The 22,716-nt window shown below is 61.0% G+C and overlaps 1 protein-coding gene across 3 annotated transcripts in view; it reads right to left on the reverse strand.

The window, feature by feature from the left end:
* The window catches only part of GSE1 (Gse1 coiled-coil protein), a 387,465-nt gene that overhangs the window by 202,607 nt on the left and 162,142 nt on the right, over positions 1–22,716 (reverse strand). The gene's annotated exons all lie outside the window — the stretch shown is intronic.

Consider the following 22,716-nt stretch of genomic DNA (forward strand, 5'->3'; position numbering starts at 1 on the left):
ACTCTAGAGGGGTCTCCTGATGTGGTCCGCGGCACCCGCCACAGGAAAGCCATCCCCAGGGCAGGGCCCCTGCACCCTCGCTGCTGTCCCTGCAGTGACCAGGCCAGCACGCCCAGTTTCAGCATGCCCCAGGGCTCGGGGCTCCTCGAGCCCCACTTGCTCCCAGGTGCCTCCGCCAGGCTCCCGGCTTCACGCACCATCTGTGTGCTAAGGACACCCACATGCAGAGCTCCAGACTCAAATACCAACTGCCAATTGGATCCCCATTTGGGTGTCTAGCAGCATCTCATAACGAGGCCAGAAAGGGGCTCCTCTCCTCCCCAAACCCTCCTGTGTTTCTGGCAATGTTGTCCTTCCAGTGGCTCAAGTCAAACCCTCCAAGATCCTCTCTTCCCTCTTTCATGTCCTCGTGCCACCTGCCAGCAAATTCTGACAGCTCTCTATTTCAAATGGAGACCAAATCCCATCCCTCTCTGCAAAGCGACCGCCCTCGTCCCACACACCACTGCGTCTCACTTTGCTTATCACAGCACAACCCCGCGGCTGTCCTCGCCCACTTGGTCTGTTCTCCCTACAGCGCCAGGGGATCCTGGGACAGCCCTGGCAGGGATGACGCTGGGCTGTCCATCCTTTCAGCTCTGCCCCATGTCCTCCTGGCGGTGCCCGTCCCCAACATCCCACAGAGGGCAGTGGCTTGTCTGCCTGGCAGGTGCAATCAGTCCAAATGGACTTCCTGGAGGAGGTGGGGCTCCTGCTAAGTGCTGATCTGGACGGGCTGCTGGGGGAGACTGGCAGTGCACCGTAGGCCAAGAAGCGGGGGGGGGGGGGGGGGGACCATCATGCCAGGAGAGGCAATGCGCAAGCTGTGTGGTCTGCTTCTGAAGGAGACGGGGGTCAGGGGGGGCCTGGCCTAGCCTCGGGGTCCCGAGCCTGCAGCTTCCATCCTGTCAGAGCCCCTCAATGTCTCAGCAGCTGACCTGCTTCCCACAGCCCAACAGACTCCTGCTCAGCCCATTTCGGCCGCCCTGCCCCACCCAGACCCACTGAGTCGGGAAGGCTGGGGTGGGGCGTGGCTCCGTGGACTTTCACGCACCCTCCAGAAGACGCTGATGATGCCAGCGTTGGAGAAGTCAATCTAGCCTTGTGGAACCCTGCGAACACAGGGGCCCTGGCGCCCTGTCTGTTCCCGCTGGACTCGGATCCAGCCTTCTAGGAACGCCGCCTGCGTGTACCAGCACGGGTGGGGCTGGGCCTCCCCAGGCTGCGCTGGTGAACCCACTCACGGAGGTGCTCCAAACCAGCAGTGAGGATGGGGACCCCGCAGCCGTCCCCACACGCCTGTGCCAGCCCTCCCAGAACCATGGGATCTTAGGGCCGAGCAAGGGAGAAACCCCGGCCTCCAACCCTACGGAAGGGGAGCAGTCAGAGGCCGGGACAGCCAAAGGCACGGAGGTGCCACAGGGCTGAGCTGCAGCTTAAACTCAGCCACCCGATGGGACAGATGGGAGGCTGGAACTGGGGCTGCTTTGCTCCCAGGAGACAGAGGCACGGTCTGGAGACGGACTCCGGGTATCACAGCTGGGGGTGTCGGGGCTCGGAGCACCCAGCGGGTGGAGATGGGGGCAGTGCCGTGTGACATCCTCAAACGCACGGGGCCGCCCCCACGGAGGGAGACCCAGCCCCCAAGGTCCACAGCAGCAGGGCTCAGAAGCAGGGCTGTGAGCCGGTCCTACGACCGGGAAACCAGGGCACCCGTCAGAGTGCGGTGCCAGGAGCTCCAGCATTCCCGCCAGACTCCCAGCAGGGAAACCCACCCCGCTGCTGGAACGTCCAGTAAGATTCTGAGGAGCGTCCCGCAGGCCAACGAGGCAACACACGTCACCGCGGTCAGCCCGTGAGGCCTCTGCACGGCGGTCGGGGCGGACCCGCATCCCCGGAAGGAGATGGGCGGAAAGCGGCCCAGACCTGCCCCCTGCTCCCCCCACGCCATCGCACCATTGGCTCCCACGTGGGGTCCGAAAAGGGAAAAAAAACCTCCGGCGGCGCAGAATTACACATTCAACCTTGAGAAATTAGGCGGCCCCTCCCAGTGCGGGGCCGTGGGCCCCCTCCCTCCTCCTTGCCAGCAAGCCCCGGCTGCAAGAGTGGTTCATATTTAATAACGCAATTTATATTCTACTCTCAACATAAACTATTGTAAAGGCGCTCTAATGTAAAAATACATCTGGCTTGTCAATACTTTATCTTCTGGATCTGCCTCTAAATCCCTGGGCCTTTCTGACTTATGGCCGCACCACTGTCTAATGAATAAAAAGGTGCAAATTATGGGCCCGGCTTTAATGCTCATCATAAAATTAGACGGTAGTTGCAAAAGCTGCATTCTCCTGCCCACAGCCTAGCGGTGGCGAAGCCATAAATAAAGTGTATTTAATGTATCCCAGGGCTGTGCAAACCCAGGAAACAGTGTGTTATTGCCCGGCCTTCGATGGGTCTGCCACAAGTTCAATGGAGTGATAACGGATCCATCATGTGAATTTATGTTAACTGTCTCCTTGCAAAGCCAAGGCCTCCACACTGTAAATAGCCCACAATCCTTCTAGCGGGCCCGCTGCTAATAAAACTGTCACAGCCAGGCTGGCAGCAAGCACCTTCAGGACAGGGGGGAACAAGCCGTTAAGTTCCCGAGGCCACGGGGGGCCCCGCCTCCCACTCTCCCCGGCTCTTCCGCGGGGTCGTCAGCTGCAAAGGGAATGAATCATCTTTCAAACAGCAGATCCCAATTACGGGGGTCAACGGAGGCCGCCTGGCGGGGACAGGCTGGCTCGGGATGGGGCTGGTGGGGAGACCGAGCTGGCTGTCCCCCTGGGCTCAGGGTGGGGTCGGGGCAGGGCTGGGGAGCTGGGGCGGGGGACGCGGTCACTCTCCACCCTACTTCGCCGGCTCATCCCCAGGGCACGCTGGGCACCTGCTGCGTCCATCCTGGCCGGGTCACTCGGCCACTCGCTGGTCCGCACCCTCATGCCGCGATGCTACCCTATGTGGCAGTTTCCGTGCTCAGGGTCATGGGGAACCCCGACGGCTGGGGAGACGAGACTCCCTCGTGTAACGGTGATGCTAATATCTTTGCCTAATTCGCACCAGCTCTGCCCTCACCAGAGCCCAATGCACCAGCCCTCACACCCCTCCGCCGTTCACATGGCAAGCTGAGGCCCGTGGGGTTTGTGAAGTCACTCTGTGAACGGTACAAAACACGGTGGAAAGCACCGGAGTCCGGGAAGCCTTGTTTTGAGGAAGCATCTGAGCCCGTGAGGCCTGGGTCGTGATATAAAACATAAAACTCACATCGTGGGCTACAGACCGCACAGTCTGGGAAACAGGGGTCCCTGGGGAGCTCTCCGCCCCTTAAGCCTCCCACTCTTGGTTTCAGCTCAGGTGGTGCTCTTGCGGTCATGGGATCGAGCCCCTCGTTGGGCTCTGAGCTCAGCACGGAGTCTGCTCATTGAGATTCTCTCTCTCTCTGCCCCTCCTCGGCCCCTCCCCTGCTCACGCACATGTACTCTCTCTCTTTAAAATAAATAAAATCTTAAAAAAGAAAAAGTTTGAGAGACATTTGATCATCACAGTTGTTTGGCAGTAAAGCATGTGTCCTCCGTGTGTCGGTCCCATAAACGGGCCTCTCCCTGCCCCGGGTCTGGCCGGATGTCTCACTCCACGCAGCAGCGGTCTCCAAGGTGAGGGCAGGCCCGAGAGCACACACCTTCCGTGGCGTCCGGAAGTGACCATTCTTTGAACTAACTTCCGCGTCCTTTATGAATCGCCCTTCTGGGGTCTTCCGGGGTCTGTCTCATAAGACCCGCAGCCTAGCCTACACCCTGTATGTAAATTCACATCTTCCGGAAGCGTGTGTGAAAAGCGGTTGGAGGGACATGGGCCCAAGGAGGTTAGAGGACCACAGGGACCCAAGGCGCTCTGATGCCCTGGCGCCGCGTGTCGCGGACGCTGACAATTCGAGACGGCGCTCCAAACTCAGCTGGAAGAGGGGCTGCTGTCCTTGGGGGTGACAGCCAGGGGTGGGGCGACGTGACTCTTCGTGTCTTCAGCAATGTCCCATCCAAAGGCTCAGGGACGCCCCTGCTCCTTCCAGGGAGAAGTCCTTGAAGGTGCTCATCGGACACCTCGTTTCCCACACCCCGGCTGCGTGGGCTGTGCTCTGTTTCGGGACAATGGGGTCCCATGGTCTCTGGCCTTCAACTTCGCTCTGTGGGGAGCTGGGAGACCAGGGGCTCCCACCTGGGCTGGAGCAGCCGGCGTCCCTGTGGCGTTTGCAGATCCCAGCCTGGCTCTGCACTCCTGGGTTCGGGGCCAGGGATCCAGCTACCCATGGAAGCATGACGGCCACTAAGCATCACACTGGGTTGGCAGGATGTATGGAAACACAAAGGTTTTCAAATAGGAATGAGCACTCTGACCCCACAGGTCAGCCAGGAAGCAAGCAGAACAGCTGGGGCTTGAAGGCGTGCTCCCTGTAGATTCTCAGCATCAGCATCAGCAGCATGGAACCTTCCAGAAGCCGGGACTTCTGTGAGCAGAAACCTGACTTAAGGAGGGCAAATGTTCAGCTTTGTTTCTTTGTTTCTTTTTTTTTTTTTAAGATTTTATTTATTCATTTGACAGAGAACACAAGCAGGCAGAGAGAGAGGGGGAAGCAGGCTCCCTGCTGACCAGAGAGCCCGATGTGGGGCTCGATCCCAGGACCCTGAGATCATGACCTGAGCCGAAGGCAGAGGCTTTAACCCACTGAGCCACCCAGGCGCCGCAAATGTTCAGCTTTGTAACCTGTACTTGAACAAACGCCAGGACTGGCTTCATGAGTGTGTGGCCAGAGCAGTCACGTGGGGCTGAATAATGGCCCTGAAGATGTCCCGGTCCTAGGCCCTGGGACCTGGAAGTACGTTATCCTATACTGCAAAAAAAAAAAAAAAAAAAAGAGTCTGCAGATAATGATGAAGTTGAGGCTCTGAATTAGGGGCTTAGCCTGGATCGTCCAAAATGCGATCGTGTGGCCTCCTTTTAAGAGGGAGGTAGGGGGAGCTTTGACGCACACGGGAAAAGGCCACGCAGGCACGGAGCAGGGGCTAGCGGATGCCGGCCTTGGGGGCCAGGTGCCGCCCCCCGCCCCCGAGCCGAGCCACGCGAGGTCAGCCCCACGTGAGGCGGCAAGAGGCCAGGGACGGATGTCCCAGAGCCCCGGAGGGGCAGGGCCTGCCCACACTTTGGTCTCAGGCCAGCCACACGGAATGTGGCCATGGGCTTGGCGGTGGTTTGTGCCAGCCACTGCCGGACTCGAACACGAATGGGGCCTCTGTACTCACTGCCTTTATACCCTAATCCCTCTGTTTGTGAGCCGGTGTCTTGTGAGTGAGGTCTGAAGGGTGCAGGAGGGGGGCCCTGAAGCCTTGGCCCAGCAGGGGACCCCCCTCCCACAGCCGCCCTGCCCCCCGGCACAGCAGCCAGGCTGCACAGAACGGACTGTGGGTGGGGAGTGGGGTGGCTGTCCTCTCCTCCGCCGCTGGTTCCCCTCACCCACCCCCGCCAGGCACTGGGCATATGCTGGGACTGTGACCGATGGCCCGGGGGTGGCCCCTTGCTGTGGCTTGGGGGCCAGGCCCACGGGAAGGCAGGGTGGGCCTCCATCTTGCACCGAGCCAGCCCTGCGGACCAGCGCACCAGGCAGGCCAGTGGGGTGGTCCTGGACCAGTCCCCAGAAACCTCCTGAACCTGCAGGGACAGGGGGGTCTGCCCAGTGGGGCTCTGGCCTCATGGCAGCCAGACCCCAGGGTCACGGCAGAGATGCCTTAGAGAGCTGGGATGAGCCCCCAGCCCCACGTGGCACCAGCGCAACCCACTCCTGACCACCCCTGCCTGCAGAGGCCAAGGGTAAGGCCTTCTACCTCGCTCTGTGCTCCCTGTGCTTCACAGAACCATCTCCTGGATCCCTGGGGAATCCCCCGGCAGGTGCCTCCGGGGGAACACTGCTAAGTTCATCCCTTCCCTAAACACTCGCAAGGTACACACCTCTGTTCTCCTAACGCCCACCATTGGGGCAGCTGGGCCAGGCCTGGTCCCCCCGGGTTGAGGCCAAGTTCAGGCCGGGTTCAGCAGGGGCCGGACGGAGGGGGTCTGACATCTCATGAATGGAGCATGGAAAATGAGACGGGACGCCGCTGCCGAGATCAGTTTACAGAGGCCGCCGCTCCCCTCTCCCACCAGCCCCAGCTCTCCCGCCTTTCTGGCTGGCTCGCTTCCATAAAGCAGGTTGTCCTGTCGTGTGCTGCCACGTGGGAGAGGGCCATGTGGCCAGGAACGAAGGGAGGCCTCTGGCCAACATCCAGCAAGGGGCTGAGCCCCTCGGTCCAAGAGCCCTCGAGGAACGAGTCCTGCCAGTGGAGGCAGGAGTGAGCTGGAGAGGGGTCCCTCAGACGAGCCCACAGCCCCACTGCCGGTGCCTGGAGCTCGGGAGGGTCCGGCAGCAGGAGATCACGCTGAGCTGCTCCCAGACCCCTGAGCTACGGAGACTAGGGCATCACGAACTGGCTCAGAGCACTCAGTGCGGGGCTCATTTGTTACGCAGCAACTCCTAGCCGCTGCGCCCAGACGCTCCCAGCAGCGCCTCCTTTGGAAAGTGCTGTCCTGGGATTTTGCGGCCCCCGCTCCCGTCTCCGCCTCTGCTCCGAGCATGACCGCTTCATGGGCTCCTTCCCACCTGCGAGACTGTCCTTTTGCTCTGTGAACTAGGCTCATCCCTTCTGGGTCCACCCCAGCCTCCCCCTTCACAGCCAGCTTCCCCAACCGACTCCTGCCCCCCCAGGATCCCTCAGCACCTCTGGGCTCAGAAACACCACGGTCCTGGCTGCGCCTACTTCCCAGGACAGCTAACTTCGTAACCGACTCAACACCAGACCCTATAGGCACCTCCTACGTGCTGGACACCGGGCTTACAGGTCAAAGACATATAGCTCTTACCCTCGCCAGAACAGGGCTTCTCAGCTTAGGGACTGGAAGACCCAGCGGCGGGGGGGTGGGGGGGGAATGGTTGCCCCATGACATGTCCAGGCTCCAGTCTGAGAACCCCCGGGGCGTGGGAATCCCCACTGTCGCGGGGTGAGCTCCGTGTGGATGGGACTGCCTGCAGACCTGGGCCCTGAGGACCCCAGAGATGCCAGTACGTGCTCCAGTTAATTCCAGGTAGACTGCCGTCAGAACGGAGAGCACAGAATTTAACAATTCCGGGAGAGCACAGGTGGAACCGAGATTGAGAAACACGGCTCTCACAGCAGGACGGCTGCCCGTCCGCCCTGGCCATCTCGGGGAGGCGTTAGGGACACACCAGGGGAGGCGTTAGGGACGCACCGGGGAGGCCCTCGGGCAGGGTTTGGTGTCCGGGAAGGTGAAGAGCGGGGCACCCCACACCGGGGACCCTGTCCCCTGACCTGTGTGCAGCTGCTGTTCCCAAACCCGGAATGGACCCGGGGCCTGCGGTGTGAGGACAAAGGGACTGAAAATGTGATCGAGCTCCGGGAGGCGGGCCTTGCCCTCGACCCCATGTGTGTCCTTGTGTACACAGAAGGCTCTCCATAAACGGCTGGTGAGCACGGCCTCCGGCGCGCTCGGCCACGGCTCACTCAGCACGTGGCCTCCGCGTGCCCCCGCGGCGGGCGTGCCCTCCCAGCACCCTGTGGCCGTGGCCGTGGCCATGGCTGCCAGCACCTTGGCCGTCTGCCCCGGAAGAGGCGGAGGTGGTGGATGGCTGCGGTCTTCCCCAGGAGGACCCGCGCACCAGCCAGGTAGACGGCCGCCTGCCCTCGGGCAAGCTGGTTTTCCTGGGGCCTGTGTTTGGGGGACTCATCCATAAGAAGGTCACCATATACCCCCTGAGGTCAGCAAACCAAACGGCACTCCCTTCCAGCTGGGGTAGCGGCATCTCTGAACCCCACCCCGCCAGCCCCTGGCCAGTGCCCCACTTGCCCCACCCTGGCTGGATGGTCCCAAGGACTCTCTAATAATAGCAATACTAAATCCTCATGGCCAATTCTGCTCCATTTCTATAAATAATGTAGAATCTTTTTATTTACTGACAGGTTGTAAAAGTATCAGGGAGAATAATGAGAAATCAGGAGCTGCTGAATAATGCATGGCAGCCGGCTCACTCCCTCTCCTGCCTGGGTGGGGTCCCCACCCCTCCCCCCCCCCAGTGCCCACCCCTACCCTGGCCCCTGCCCGTCACTGGGCCCACCTGGCAGGGGTCAGAAAGCCCCCTCCTTGGGTCCTGCCCCAGCTCCCTGGCACCCTCTGCTCCCTGTTCATGCTTCCACAGTTTGCAATCTACGTGGAGACCTTGGGAGGGCGGTGTCTCGGGGGCCACCGGGAGGGGCGGCGCACAGGGTCTTGGGATTTGCACCCCTGTTAGTTCAGAGACTCAAACCGGGCCTCAGGCCTAGCCACCTCCTCTTGCAAACAGATATCTGCATGGTGTGAACCGAATTGGCTGAGCCTCCTTCCAGGCGGGCACGCACACACGTACGCGCGCACACGCACACACAATCACACAAGATATAAAACCATACAGACGCAATCATACAGGCACACATACACGGTCACACACAAATACACAACCACGGTCATACAAGACATACAACCCTGTAAATACCCAGACACGCAAGTGTATACAATCACGTAATGCACACACGCAGATAAACATAATTACACACAGACACACTCAGACCCCTAGACACACAGATATGCACAATCGCACACACACACACTCTCCTTGTTTTCCCGTATCTTTGATGTTCTTGAAACCTCAGCAGAGTGGGGAGGGCTGGAGCAATGCTTGGTGGATAATTCCATATTTTTTTCCTGACTTTCGAAGAATTAGCATTAATTATTCAAGGTGCAGGCTTGGTGATGCCGTTGTTAACTGCCAGTGGCTCATGTGGCCATAACCCGAGGCCCCGCAGGAAGCCGCCTGGGTTCGCTCCAGGCCTGCTCAGGAAGGGACCCCGGCCTGCCAGTGGCTTGACCTCATGCCTTCCAGGGCCAGGCCAGGCCCTCAGAGCCCGGCTGCGAGCTGGGCCTGCAGGTCCAGGGTCTGCCCCTGGCCAGCAGGGACCTCTCAGCTGCCGGCAAGGTGGGAGTCGGGAGGGAAGGGCGCTTGCTCCCTGCACAGGCCCCTCTAGGAGCTTTGTGCACGCTCCCTATTCGTTCCTCCCCCAGACTTGCTAGAATATGCACATCCACGAGGGCCGAGGCGTGGTCTGCCTCACCGACGGCTGTACCCCGCGTGCTCAGGGCAGGGCTTGGCCCCAGAAGGTGCTCGGGGGACTTGGTACTGCAGTTATGGCCACTTTATGGGTAAGGAAACGGAGGCAGGAGAGCTGGGAAAGCTGGTAAGGCTTAGCCAGGGGTCTACGGGGACTGGGGGATGGACAGGAAACCTGGAGTGGGGTCCAACTGAGGGGCAGTGCCCTCCTCCGAGGTCAGGTGGGGGTGCAGGAGCGGTGGTATCACTCCATGTCCTTCCCAAACGCACAACTCTTTCACGGGGAGCCATGGGAAAGGTTCTGCAGCTGCTGGGGACGGAACCCCCCGGGTGGCCCCTGCTGGGGTGGCAGGCCCGGCGCTGGGGGGCGACCCCGCAGGGCCTGTGAATGGGGCAGATCCCTGTGAGCGTGAGGGCCCAGAGAAGAGGCTGACGCCGCTCCAGAGGGCCCCTCTTGCACCATACACGCACGTCCATGCACACCCACGCCACACAGTGTACACACCACGTCTGCACATAGACCCCACACACAAACCACACACACGTGAACCACGCACGGCACACAGCCACACCCGACCCCACACACAAACCACACACACGCGAACCACGCACGGCACAGAGTCACACCCGACCCCACACACAAACCACACACACGTGAACCACGCACGGTGCACAGCCACACCCGCACCATTACACACCACAGGAGCACAAACACACAGCACTCATCACACACGTCCACGCGCAGTCCACACGCCTCTACACTGCCCCACACGCGTGCACGTGACTCTGAGCACGACCAGGTGGCAAGGGACAGATCCGGCCCCGGCTCAGTGGTTGGGCTCTGCCCTGTGCTGCGGCCCCGGAGTTGCAGGAGTCTGAACGAGGTCCCTCAAGCCCAGCCCACTGTCCCACCTCACAGCTGGGGACACTGAGGTCCGTTTCACCTTGATCGACGCTTGCCACAGCGTTAGGGGGCAGGTCTATCCCCACTGCACCCACGCGGACGGGGATGCCACCGTTCTCCCAGAGACAGCCAGCGTGGAGCTGAGACCCAACCCAGGACGGCCACCTGCAAGCCTCTGCCTCCCACCCTGGAATGACATTACTAACACGCCCCCCCCTTCCCTGCAGGCACATCCTTGTTCCGTGGCCGTGAACCCACGTGACCCTCACCACCCCCTGCGGGAGTCAGCACTCAGTCATGCCCATTTTGCAGAGAGAGACACTGAGGTGTAGAGAGTCAACATCCACGATCGGGGCTCGAACCTCAGACCTGGCTCCAGCTCCCTCCACAGCGCCAAGGAGCACCTGTGCAAGGCCCCGGAATCACCCAGAAGCTTTGAAAATACACCAAGGCCTGGAATCTCCCACCCTGAGCTCCCGAGCTAATCGGTTCGTGGGGCACAGCCCGGGCCTCGGGGTTCTGTGAAGGGACATTGTCGGGTTGGCCCCAGCTCTCGGGGCTCCTTCGGCTCGTTCGGCGTTGGAAGCCTCACACCTCGACCTATGGGGGCCTCGGGGGAGCGTCCTGAGAGCAACGCTGGACGGTACAGCCGCCCTGCAGGAAGGGCTCCCTTCCCTTGTCATTTCGATCCCGCAGCACAAGGCCGGCAGGTCCCCCGAGAAGCTGGGGCGCAGACGCCCGGGGTGTGAGGCTGACGGGCGTCCTTGAGCGGGGCCAGATGGCGGCGCGGCCGGCAGGTGGTGCCGCCCGCGCCGCCAGGAACTCTGGGGAGGCCCCGGGGCTGAGTCAGAAACCCAGGCTCCCTGCCCAGAAGGTGACTTTGGAACCTCGTGAATTTGGACGTGACAGCTCCGGGAGCAGGGAGGAGGCCTCCGTCTCCAGAATTAGTCCCTCCACCAGCCGGGCCGCGTGCCCCGGGCCAGGACGAAGTAAGGGGACACCGACACCAGACCCGTGACGGTGGGGTGTGGACAGCACAACACTCCAAGGGGGGGGGGCAGGCACAAAGAGGAGAGGGGTGTGTGTCTGTCTGTCTGTGTCGGGGCGGGGCTTGTGGGCTGGCAAGTCTTGCTGCGTGGCTCTGGGTCCAGCATTCTGCCTCTCTGAGTTTCTATTTCTCCATCCCAGAAAGGGCAGGAAGCGCTCTGCTTTGCCATGGGACCAGAGGACGTTCCAGGAGCCCCTGAGTGCGTGGTGAAAGCCAACCCCCGCCTCCCTTCCCCCCACAGGACTTCACGGGGACAGGGAGCAGGCTCCTGTCCTTGTCCACCTGCTCCATTTCTCCCCCCACTCCCAGAGCCAGTGCCCCCCCCCCCCATCATGTGAGGCTCACTGCCCTGGGGTCACATGCGACAGCCGGAGGCCAGGCTAAAGCACTCCACGTGTGGCCTCCTGGGACGCCACCACCACCGCCTGTCCCCACTGGGCCTGTGACCCTCCATGGGGCCCCGTGCCCCTTGGGCAGCCCCTAGACGGACTTCCGGACCCCTCAGGGAAAGTTGGAAATGGCCTGGACGCCCCGGACCACACACAGCCCCCCCGTTTCCCAGTGGGGGGTGCAGAGGGAGCCACCAGGGCCCCGGGTCCACTGGTTTCCTCAGCAGGTGCCTGGCGGTGGGCGCAAGGGTGGGGGGTGGGGGGCGGCTCCCTCATGCAGCCGGAAGTGGGGGTCGCGGGGCCACGGGAAGGGAGCGGACACCACGGCGGCAGCAATCGGCTCGGGTCGGGAGCTCAGGCCCGGGCCTGTCTGCGCTAGGGCCTGCGGCCGAATAGTTCCTGCCTCTTAAAACAGGATACACCCGCCCACTGCCCCCACCCCCACCAGCCTGAGCCTGCGCAGAAGAGGCTGGGGGGTTGCTGGGGAGCAGAAGGGATGAGGCTGTTTACACCACCCCCTCTTCTCAGGGGATGGCAGGGGGCTTCCACGCGGCATGTGAGCTGTGAGTGCGCGGGACAGGCTGAGGGTCTCAGAGGAGGCTCTCAACGGCCCTATTCAAGTCCTACAGAATGTTCTGGAGGAAGGAGGAGGAAACACCCTGGGGTACCTCAGAGCTCAGTGGACACAAGCAGCTCCAGGCGCCAGGCAGGGGTCTTGGGTCTAGTCTGGGGCAACCCCAAGCCCTGCGGGACTCCCCAAGACATCCCTCGACAGGCCCATGGGTTTGCGGTTCTCCTCTCTCTCCTCATCTATTCTGGGCTCGCTCTGCTCCAGGCCAGCCTGGGAAAGGGGCTGCAGCCCAGGGAGGGCAGCGGGGAGGGCGGCAGGCAGCCAGGAGGCAGCCAGGAGCAGGCAGGCCGTGGATGATTTAGGAGCTGTTCTGGGCAGGCCCCTGGAGAGTGTGGGCAGGGGAGGGCGGAGGTGGCAGATGGAAGGAGCATTTATTAAGGGTGAGTCGAAAGATGCAAAGGGTTTTCTTGGGAGCCCTGGTGAGAATGGAGGCTTGGAGCCGCTGCGGTGAGGGCTGGGCATGGCGCCCGGCCAGGAGCTGGAGCCGCAGACCTGGGCACGGGCCATGAGGATGGAGCCTCCGGCGGACACATACGCCAGCCTGTGTCCGGCCTGGCTGGGCCCGCCGGCTTCGAGAAACCCCTTTGCATTCCTGCTCCACCCCTGGGCAGACTGGGCCCACACGCTGGCCTCGGTCTGTCCATCTGTGAAACGGGGAAACTCCTGCCGCCTTTCTCACACGGAAGGGCCTGGCTCACAGTGGGGATGTCCCAATCTCGGCTTCTTCCTTTCAACATGTTCTGTAGCCAACACTGCCCTGAAGCCCTCGATTCTGAACAGCGGTTCGGGGCAATGTCCAAACTCTTAGCCCGTGCAGGGCCTGTTCCAACGGACTCTCCTTCCTGCTCATCTCCTACCTTGTTGCCACTGCCGTGCCCCAAACCTTCAGCCTCCCCTTTTCAACGTGCCTGAGCCTCTGTCTTCCCTTCATGTCATCTTCCCCAACTGAGAACTCCCAGCTAATTCCCCCCTCAGTCCTTTGAGGCCCAATTCGAGTGCCACCTCTTCCAGGAAGCCCTCCAGGGATGCTTCCAGCCTGTTCTTGGTTCAGTTTCTGGACTACTCCGCCTGGGCCCACACTGAGCCCAGAAACTGTACACTGGTGGGTTTTCCTGGTAACCGGGGAAGGCTGGCTTTCTGGAGGCAACGGGAAATAGGACGGAAAGGTTTACTTTGCAGAAGGAAAACAGATGCTTGGGGCCAGGGTGGGGAGTGCGGGGAGGGAGGGGATGAGGAGGCTTCTAGTCCAGCTAAGACAGATGAGCTAACAGCCAATCCCCCAGGACCTTCGGGGGTGGGGAAGAGTGCACCTGGCTGCTGGCGGGGCCTGGAACCTTGAGGTGAACCTGCAGAGGGGAGAGGGGTGGAAGGGCTGTCCAGGACAAAACCAGCGACCCCACAAGGGACTGGCACAGGCGACAGCTCAAGGGCAGACAGGCCCCTCCCCCCGCCAGACCTGTGAACCCAAGGACCCATCAGTGGCCTGAAGGTGAAGCTCAAAGCCCAATGTCGCCTTCATGTTCCCGTGAGCCAGGCCCCAGCCCCATGATGATTTGGGAATTCCCCGTTACACCCGTCAAATGAGAGCGGTGCCCACCGGGCTGCCGGGGCTCCGACAGGTATTAAACTTTAATGAGCGCTAATGGCTTTGCCCTACTCTGTGAGTGCCGGGCCTACGTTTATGAACATTTAATTTCTCTGGCCTTGACCTCCTTCCTTCCCTCTCCCGCCTCCCCCTGGCCGGCTCCCCCCCTCGGAGAAGTCTGTGGGCAGCAGGCAGGGCAGGAGCCTGGACCTGGGCGGGGCTGGGTCGGTCCTGGACCACTGGACAGCCAGTTCCCCGTGCCAGGAGACGAGTCATTCTCCCGGGGAGAGAAGCAAAACTCAACATGAAAACCCCCCAGTCGGCAGCCAGCAGGCAGGACAGCAGTCTGAAGCCAGGGAGGGCTGCAATTCATTAACTCCTTTGCTTCCAGGTAGGTAAGCAGAAGCGTCAAGAAGGTCGCCGGGGGTGCATTCCACTGCTGCCCGCATTGTGAGCCCCAAGCCCCCCCCGCCTGGACTCAGACCAAGACCTGGGGGGGCTGGACCAGGGTGAAGGGGCCCAGAGCAGGTGGCCAAGCCCCTGCTGCCCCCTGGCGGACATGAGGTCCACCTGCCCTGGGAGGGCGGGAGGCAGGGCTGGGGGGCTGCAACCCCCCAACTCAGGTCTGGCCACCAGGCTGGGGGCTGCCTGATTCTGGACGAGAGCCCCTAAAGAGACTGGAGCCCGGGGTCAGCGGCTATCTCGTGGGTGTGGCTTCCCTGGAGCCTTTGTGGGACTGCAAATCACCCACAGCCCGAAGACAGGCTGTCCCAGAAGGCTCCAGACCTGCCTCCGTCAGCCACAGGAGGCCGTCTGGGGGCATCTCTGCCCAGTGAGGTAAACAAAACGCCCTCCAGCTGCCTCGGCAGCCCTTCGGCTCCCGCAGCTTACACTAAGCACCTACTGTGTGCCAGGCCCCGGGCAGGCCGGAGCTGAGGGACACCAGAGGTAGCGGCCAGCAAGACTCAAGTGGGCGATGCGTCACTCACAGACCTCAGGTCATTCGGCCCAGAGCCCAGGGAGGGTGCAGACTGCCACCTCCCCTCTGGGCGTCTGCAGCCAGGGGCCCCCAGACGCAACGGAAGTAAAGGCATCCTTCCCCTTCGGGGACAAGCACCTCCCACTCTCTGGGAGGCGGCTGGGCCTGTCAGAAGCAGTGACCGCAAGCCCCACGCACAGCCTGCAGCAGCACGGTCTGGCTGGACTCTGTCTGATCCTCCTCCCTCTGACCAGTCTTCAGTCTTATCAAAGGGAGGAGGCTAAGGCTCTGGCCCAGCCATGCCAGGATCCAGCTGCTTTCGTCTGGGTGGATGCAAAGGCATCCTTGTGAAGGGCCCCAGCCTGAGCCCACTTCCAGAAGCAATGCTCCCTAAAGGTTAAGGAGGCCGATCCCTGGGTGAGGGCCAGTCCCTTCTACCACTTTCTGGCTGTGCTATCTGGTTGGGCCTCAGTCTTCTCATCTGTGAACTGGGGACCCTAACAGGGTTGGCAGAAAAAATACAGAGTGCCCAGTGAAATTTAAGTTTCAGATAAACCTTGAATAATTTAAAAAAAATTACAGCTTTATTAATATATAATTCCCAGGGTTCCTGGGGGGCTCAGTTGGTGAAGCGTCTGCCTTGGCTCAGGTCATGATTTTAGGGTCTTGGGATAAAGTCCCACATTGGGCTCCCTGCTCAGCAGGGAGTCTGCTCCTCCCTCTCCCTCTCCTGCCCCCTCCCCTTCCTGCTTGTGTTCTCTCTCACTAACTCTCTCTCAAATGAATAAATCTTAAAAAAAGAGAGAAAGATATAATTCCTATACCATACAATTCACCCCTTCAAACTGTGCCATTCCATGGTTTCTGGTCTACTCACAGTGCTAGGCAACTATCACTACAGTCCATTCTAGGATACACTGGTCCCCCCAGAAAGAAACCCCACACCGATCAGCTATCACTCTCCCTCCCCAGGCAAAGAAAAATTTTTAGTATGAGTATATCCCAAATATTACATGGGACATACTTATACAAAAGTGTACCCATTGTTTATCTGGGGTCCAGATGTAACTGGGCTCTGGTTTTTTCTTTCTAAATCTGGCAACCCTATCCTCAGGCCTGCTATGGACATTAAATAGTTAACAACCTCAGTTACCCTGCGGGGGCTGTTTGGTTATGTTTATTCCTTGTATTGTCTTATTTGGGATTCCCCCAGAAGCAGAGCCTGAGACAAGGATTCAGATGCTAGGAGTTTATCTGAGGGGATGCTCCAGGAAGTGAGGGAGGGAAGCGATGAGATGGGGAAGGGAGGACAGCTACTGAGGGGCCACCATGAGCAGGCCCGCAGGGGACCCTGGGAAGGACATCCCCCAACACCTTTCCTTCTCGGGTGGGAGTGGCTCCCGGGAGTGGGAGCATAGCTAGCTAACGGCATGGAGCAGAGAGATCCAGAAACCGTGGGGCTCTACAGACCTCTCTGCAGGGGGAGCTCTGGGCCGGGCTGAGCAGATGCTGGCAAGGCCCAGAAGCACCTGCTGCGGGCACTGGGGGCAAGTGTACTAGGGTGAATAGTGTCCCCCCAAACTCACGTCCACCTGGAGACTGTGAGTGTGACCCCGGACGGAAATAAGGTCTTTGCACATGAAGAGCTGGTCATACTGGACCCAGGAACCACCACGGGCGTTTGGGCACAGACACACAGAGAGGGAGGATATCGTGTGAAGGCAGGAGCAGCCACAGGAGGGATGTGGCCACAAGCCGGGGGACACCCAGGATGGCCGGACATACCAAAAGCCAGAAGAGAAAAGGAACGATCCACCCCGAGAGCCTTCCACGGGGGTGCGGCCCTGCCCACACCTCGATCTTGGACCCTCACGTCTGGGACTGCGTTTCATGCCCTCCAGCATGTGGCCTTCCGTTGCAGCTGCCCCAGGACGCCCACACGGCAAGTTGCTCTTGTCCCCTGACAAGGGCTGCCACCGCCCGTCTCACAGGGTGGCTGGGGCGAACCACATCCCTAAACCTCGGGCAGGTGGCGCGGCGCCCAGGCGGCCGGGTCCCGCGCCTGGGCTGCCCTGCCTGCTTGTCTTGTCCGGTTGCAGTCGTCACTGGAGCGCGCTGGCCTGACAGCAGCACCCCCCCCCCCCGAGCGCTGACAGCATCAAGCCATGGCAGCAGCCGCAGCCGGGGAGGCTGGCGCCCTTGTTCTGTCAGCTCCCGGGGCGCTGGCGGCGGGGCTGGGAGGCGCCGTCACCGAGGGCCCCCCCGCTATCGATCCCCCCGCGGCCCCACCTGGAGCCCGGCTTGCTGCCAGCCGCGCATCTCCAGTGCAGACACGAACCGTAATGTCCTAACATTCCCAGGCCCATAACCTTTGCTTCCGGAGACGGCTCTGGCTGTCAGAGGAGCCCGGAGGCTAGTGCTCCAGCAGGCGGAGGCCGGTGCGGGCGCTGTGGCGGGCAGGCGGGGGTGGGGGGGGGGGGACGGCGGCACGTCCACCACCACCCGCTGCAAATATACGCACAGTAAATCCACGGCGAGTAAGTGGGAGAGGCTAAAGCCGGGATAAAATATGGGCAGATATAAAGCCAGACACCTTTATTGTTCTGAAATGTCTTCCAACAAGTTATGGGACCACAGCTTGACCCTAACCTATCATCTTGTTATATGGCAGGACACCGAGCTGGCTCTCGGAATTCAGGCTCCAAGGGGGCTCGTGGTCCCGGCCAGGCTACGGCCCCCACCCGCCCGGGGCACGCTTGCCTCCAGTTTGTGCAGAGCTGACCCTGACCTTCCGGCCTGAAGACGAAGAGCCCGTCTCCACCTCCTGCCGCGCACCTCCGGTCGCTGGCCTCAATGACCGTCAGAGCTGAGTCCGTGGTCTCACCCAACGATAGGCACTGAGTGTTTCCTGAGCACCTACTATGTGCCAGTGACGGTCCTGGCTTCTAGGACGTAGAAATACATGCCCAGACGTGGATGGCGCACCCCCGGGCCCAGCTGCTGGTGCCTCTCCCTGTCCCCTGTCCTTCTCAGCTCCCTGTTTCCTCCCATGTAGGATGGGCAAAGGGCCTGACCCTGTGGGGCCTTTGGGAGACTTCAGGCCCCAATCCACACCAGGCACTAAGCTCAGGCCTCCCCACCACGTGAATGCTTGCAAACGACATCCCTCTCTGGGCCTCAGTTTGCTCCTCTGTGACATGGGGGCAGGAGGACCTCTCGGAGGGCTGTGAGGACGCAGCGGTTAGCACCGGTGGGGGCCCTCAGCTCCGGGACTGCTCAGGCTTATTCTCATTTACACAGAGGAGGAGCGCCTAGAGGCTCAGCCGGCAGAAGAGGGCCGCCTCATCCCCATTTTAGGGTCTGAGAGGGAGTCACCCACAGTGGGTGGGGTACGGGGACCAAAGCAGACACACGGCCCCCTGGGAGGGACATGCACCGGCCAGGTTTCATGCCACCTGGAGGCACGGCCCAGGCAAATACATGGGACCCCCACCCCCACATGCCCCAGGGGGACACTGGCAGCTTCCTAGCAAGGCTCCACTCCATCACACAAGCCCGAACTGGCGGCTGGCATGGGGCCATGGCTTCTCTCCCCAGCACCTGGCTGGGAAGCTTGGGGGGCCGAGCTCCCTCAGCCCGTCAGCAACAGCGACTTCGAGGTTCAGAGAGCACCCCGTGGGACCCAGCTTTCCTCCACCCCCGAGGGCTCGTGACGCACCTGTAACCTTGCCTGGAGGTGTTTCGTCTAACCCACTGTCCGCCAGTGATCCGACCACCTCCCACTGCCCCTCATCAACGGTAGGACCAGGTCGGGGAGAGGAAAGGGGCCCGGATGTCGCCTGCCTTCCCTTCTCTTCTCCTCCTTCCATTCACCCCTCACTCTACCCTTAAAATGTCCTTCCTTCCTCCCCTCCAAGCACCCGCCCTTCCTTCTTCCTCTGTCCGCCCACCCATCCTTCCAGTCGCCCACATGTGCAGCCAGTAAGCGTTGGGTGCGGACCTATTACGCACCAGGTACCACCCATGTGCCAGGGGCACACCAGTGAACAGAAGGGCCAGACAAGTTCTCAGAACACCTACCTTCTAGCTGAGAGAGATATATATTTTTTTTAAATATTTTATTTATTTATTTGACAGAGAGAGATCACAAGTAGGCAGAGAGGCAGGCAGAGAGAGAGAGGGAAGCAGGCTCCCTGCTGAGCAGAGAGCCCGATGCGGGGCTCGATCCCAGGACCCTGAGATCATGACCTGAGCCGAAGGCAGCGGCTTAACCCACTGAGCCACCCAGGCGCCCCGAGAGAGATATATTTTTTAAAGGAAATCAATGAATGAGAGAGTTTGGGGTTGTTAGTGCCTAGGATGAGGAAGAAAGCAAATCAAAGTGCTAAGAGAGTGAGTGAGTCTGTGAGGAAGGCAATCCAGGAGGGCCTCGTGGAGAAGGCAACATTTGAGCGAAAGCCTGAAGGGCAGAAGGAACCAGTCAGGCAAACTTCCAGGGAAAGGGAATGCCAGGCCACTTCCACAAGCGAAGGCCCCTAAGCAGGACCAGGAGACTGTGGTCCACAGGAGGTCAGCGCTGGCGGGGCGGGGCGGCGTGTGGAGGATTGCGGGGGGAGGAGGCGGGGTACAGTGAAGGAGCAATTCTGGGAAACTGGCTGCTATAGGAGGCAGGTGGGACCTGAAGGTCGGACTCTCAGGTGCCAGGCGGGGCTCACACCCTCCCCAGGCCTCGAGCAGGCGGCTGACAGGGAACACTGCCAGGGGGGTGTCACCCATCACTGCTCTCCCCGGTCTTCGGGTGGCTCCAGAGTGCCCCATACTCCAATGGCAAGAATGCCGGGGGAACTGGCACAAAAGGACCTGGCGGGTTCCGGAAACTTCTGTGCCTCGGTTTCCCCACATAGATGCCCTCTCACTGTAGGGCTGCCTCGAGGAGTGTTGGGCTCCCATAAAGAGGACCGGCCAAAAGTCCCACCATCTAGGCCTGCTGACCAGGAGCCTCCCTCCTCCCCCCACCCAGGGGTTCTGCTTGATACAAATGCCCATTGTGGGCCCAGCTCACCCTAGCACACCCACCCCAGGCTCTATCTGGTCCTGGAGGAGGTCAAGGGCACTACCGGCCCACTGCAGAGGCCAGAGGGTGGGGCGGGTGCAGGCGGCCCCTCAGGCTCACCCTACCTGGGCTGGCCCTCTGGGCTCCCGCAGTGAGGGGAGCAAGGGGTGCCCAGCCAGCGGGCCTTGTAAAGAAGACAGATGGAGGGGCCGTCGTTTCAGCTCCTGGGCGCACGTTTCTGGAACCCAAGCTGGGTAGGAGCGACTATGGGGGGGAGCCGTGGTTGCTCTGGCCCCCTCTTCTTGCCCAACACACCACTGGGGTGCCATCTGTTAATGAGAACCTCAAAAGAAGGTTCTGGAAGGAACATCCTAGGAGGGTAGCATGGGGTGGTCCTTCCTGGGCACTGAGCTCCATCAGGTCTCCTTCTAAGGCTTTTCATGAATCAGCGTGTTCAATCCCCTCATCACCATTCTACAGGTTGAGAAACTGAGGCCCAGAGAGGGTAGGAATCTCCTGGAAAGTCACACAGCAGGGATCCAAGCCTCTGTTGTGAACCCATGATCCTTTCTCTGATGACAGTAATACCAAGCTTGTTTCCAGAGAGCTGAGGACCCGGCGCTGCTGGGAGCACGCCCCACGAAACCTCATTTTATCATCACAAAACCCTGAGTTACTGTCTCACTTTACATGGGGGGTAACTGAGGCAAGAGAGGACTAAGAGACTTGCCCATTTGCACACCTAGGGAGATAGTGGGGCAGCATTCCAACCAGGCAGGACAGGGCTTCTGCCTCCCCCCAATCAGCTGCCCCTCCTGGTTTTGGGGCCGGAGGCAGAACCAGCTGTAAATGTGGGTGTCCTGGGGCATCTCCTGCCTCGCCCTGCTCTGCGGGCCGCACTGCTGAGCTCCGGGGACGAGGGGCGCATGAAGAATTCCACCCGCAGCCAGCAGTCGCCTGTGTCAAACAGGGTGGGAGGTGGGGGTGGCTCACGAGCAGGCACCTGTCCACCCTGACCTGACACAGATGCCTCGACCAAGGGGCAGCTGTGGCCCAGCCCCCGGGAACCCCAGGCGGGCTTTGCTCTGGGCCCAGCAGTTCACCCCCTCGGGTAGGAAGACGTAACCTCCCCTGCGCCCGCCTCGTGGGGTGCACACCAACCCTGAAAGAGTCCCCTGGCCCTCTCCCACCCTCCTCCAAGTTCAGGACCATGGCAGGCCCCGACTGGAGCTGGAGCCATTCTGGCCCAGGGGGTCACCAGCGGTCATTCTTAATGGCTTGGCTGTCCTGTCCAGCTCTGTCTCCACAAGGGAGTGATCTATGACCCCATTACCGCCGAGGTCTCTGAAGGGCTCCAGGATGGATTACCGGCTGCCTTGAGAGAGCGGGGAGGCAAAATCACACGCAGGTGAAAAATGAACTTCATCAGACTCCCTGGGTCTCATTACCATCCATCAGCAGGCAGCCCGACCCTGCGGTGGGGGCGGCCACTTGCCAGGCGTGGGGGGGTGCAGAAACCATCCTCCCACCCCCTTCTGCTGCCAGGCCCATGTAAGCTTTCAGCTTTGCCTCCTGCCCCCCGAACCCCCAAAAAGGACCCCAGGCCAGGGCTGGGGACAGCAGGCAGGCATCTCCCACTGAGCCCTGACTCTGTGTGTCTCTGAGTCCCTGTCCAAGCACTGGGGCCGTGGACTCTGACGGGGACCAAGCCATGAGCCATGGTTGCTGTGTGTCCCGCCTCGCTCCCCCCCTCCTGTACACACAAGTGGCTACTGGCCAACAGCCCCCGCCCGAAACCCCCGCCCTGCCGGGTCCAGTGTGGGCCAGAGGGCCTCCTGGCTGAGAAGGGGCTTGTCTCCCATTTGGCGGAGGCCCCAGGGCTCGGAGCAGGGGACAGGTGCCCAGCAGGCTACCCTAGCTGAACAGACACTTGGAGCCACCAGGAGGACAGCAGGCCTGCTCCGAAGGCAGATCTCCTGCCTCCCCAGGTCACTTGCCAAAGAGCCCCCCAGGCACAGAAAAATAAAACCCGGACAGGCCTGCTCTGTGCCCCTCTCTGGCCCTACCCCTGCAGGACCTGTTTCAAGTCACTCTCCTCCTCCCTCTTTGGTCCCCTCGGGAGGCCCCGGGCTTCGCTAGCCAGAGCTCATCAAGGACCCTGAAGATGAAGCCTGTTATGCATCCAGAACATTCCACCCACATGCCTGGCTGGCTGTGAGCTCTTAGTCCTTCTGTGGGCTGAGTCAGGGGCCGCACAGGTCCCAGCTTGTACAAGAAGCAGAAGGGCAACCCAGGGATGAGGGCCGGCACCTGAAATCTCCTCTCGGGAACATTCGAGACGGCTGTCCCATGTCTGCTACACACAGGCTCAGTGCTGAACCCACAGGAGCTCACGGGATCTTCCTGGCCGGGCTGTAGAACGGGTGCTACAGCGTCAGTTCTGTTTTGTAGGTGCGGACATGAAAGTTCAGAGAGGTCGAGGGAGTGGTCTGAGGTCAGAGAGTGAACAGCAAAGCTGGGAGGGAAGCCGGCGCCCTGGGTCTCAGCTGCACTGCGGAGCCGGAGAGAGGTTCTCTAAGCTGAGCCCGGCCCTTCTGAGATCAAGGCCATCCTGGCCCCGCCAGCACATCCTCACGAGGGGCGTGGGGGCGTTCAGCCAATGAGAGGCATATTCCTTTCTTCTCAGAGGAGGTGTCTGGGGCTCTGGATTTAGGGGGCCTGGGCTGAGCAGCCCTCACTGGGCTACCCCTCTCTGAGCCCCCACCCCACCCAGAGGGGAGGCAGCAGAGATTGTCTAGGGAGGGGGAA

This window comes from Meles meles, chromosome 19, assembly GCF_922984935.1.
Source record: "Meles meles chromosome 19, mMelMel3.1 paternal haplotype, whole genome shotgun sequence".
NCBI lineage: Eukaryota > Metazoa > Chordata > Mammalia > Carnivora > Mustelidae > Meles > Meles meles.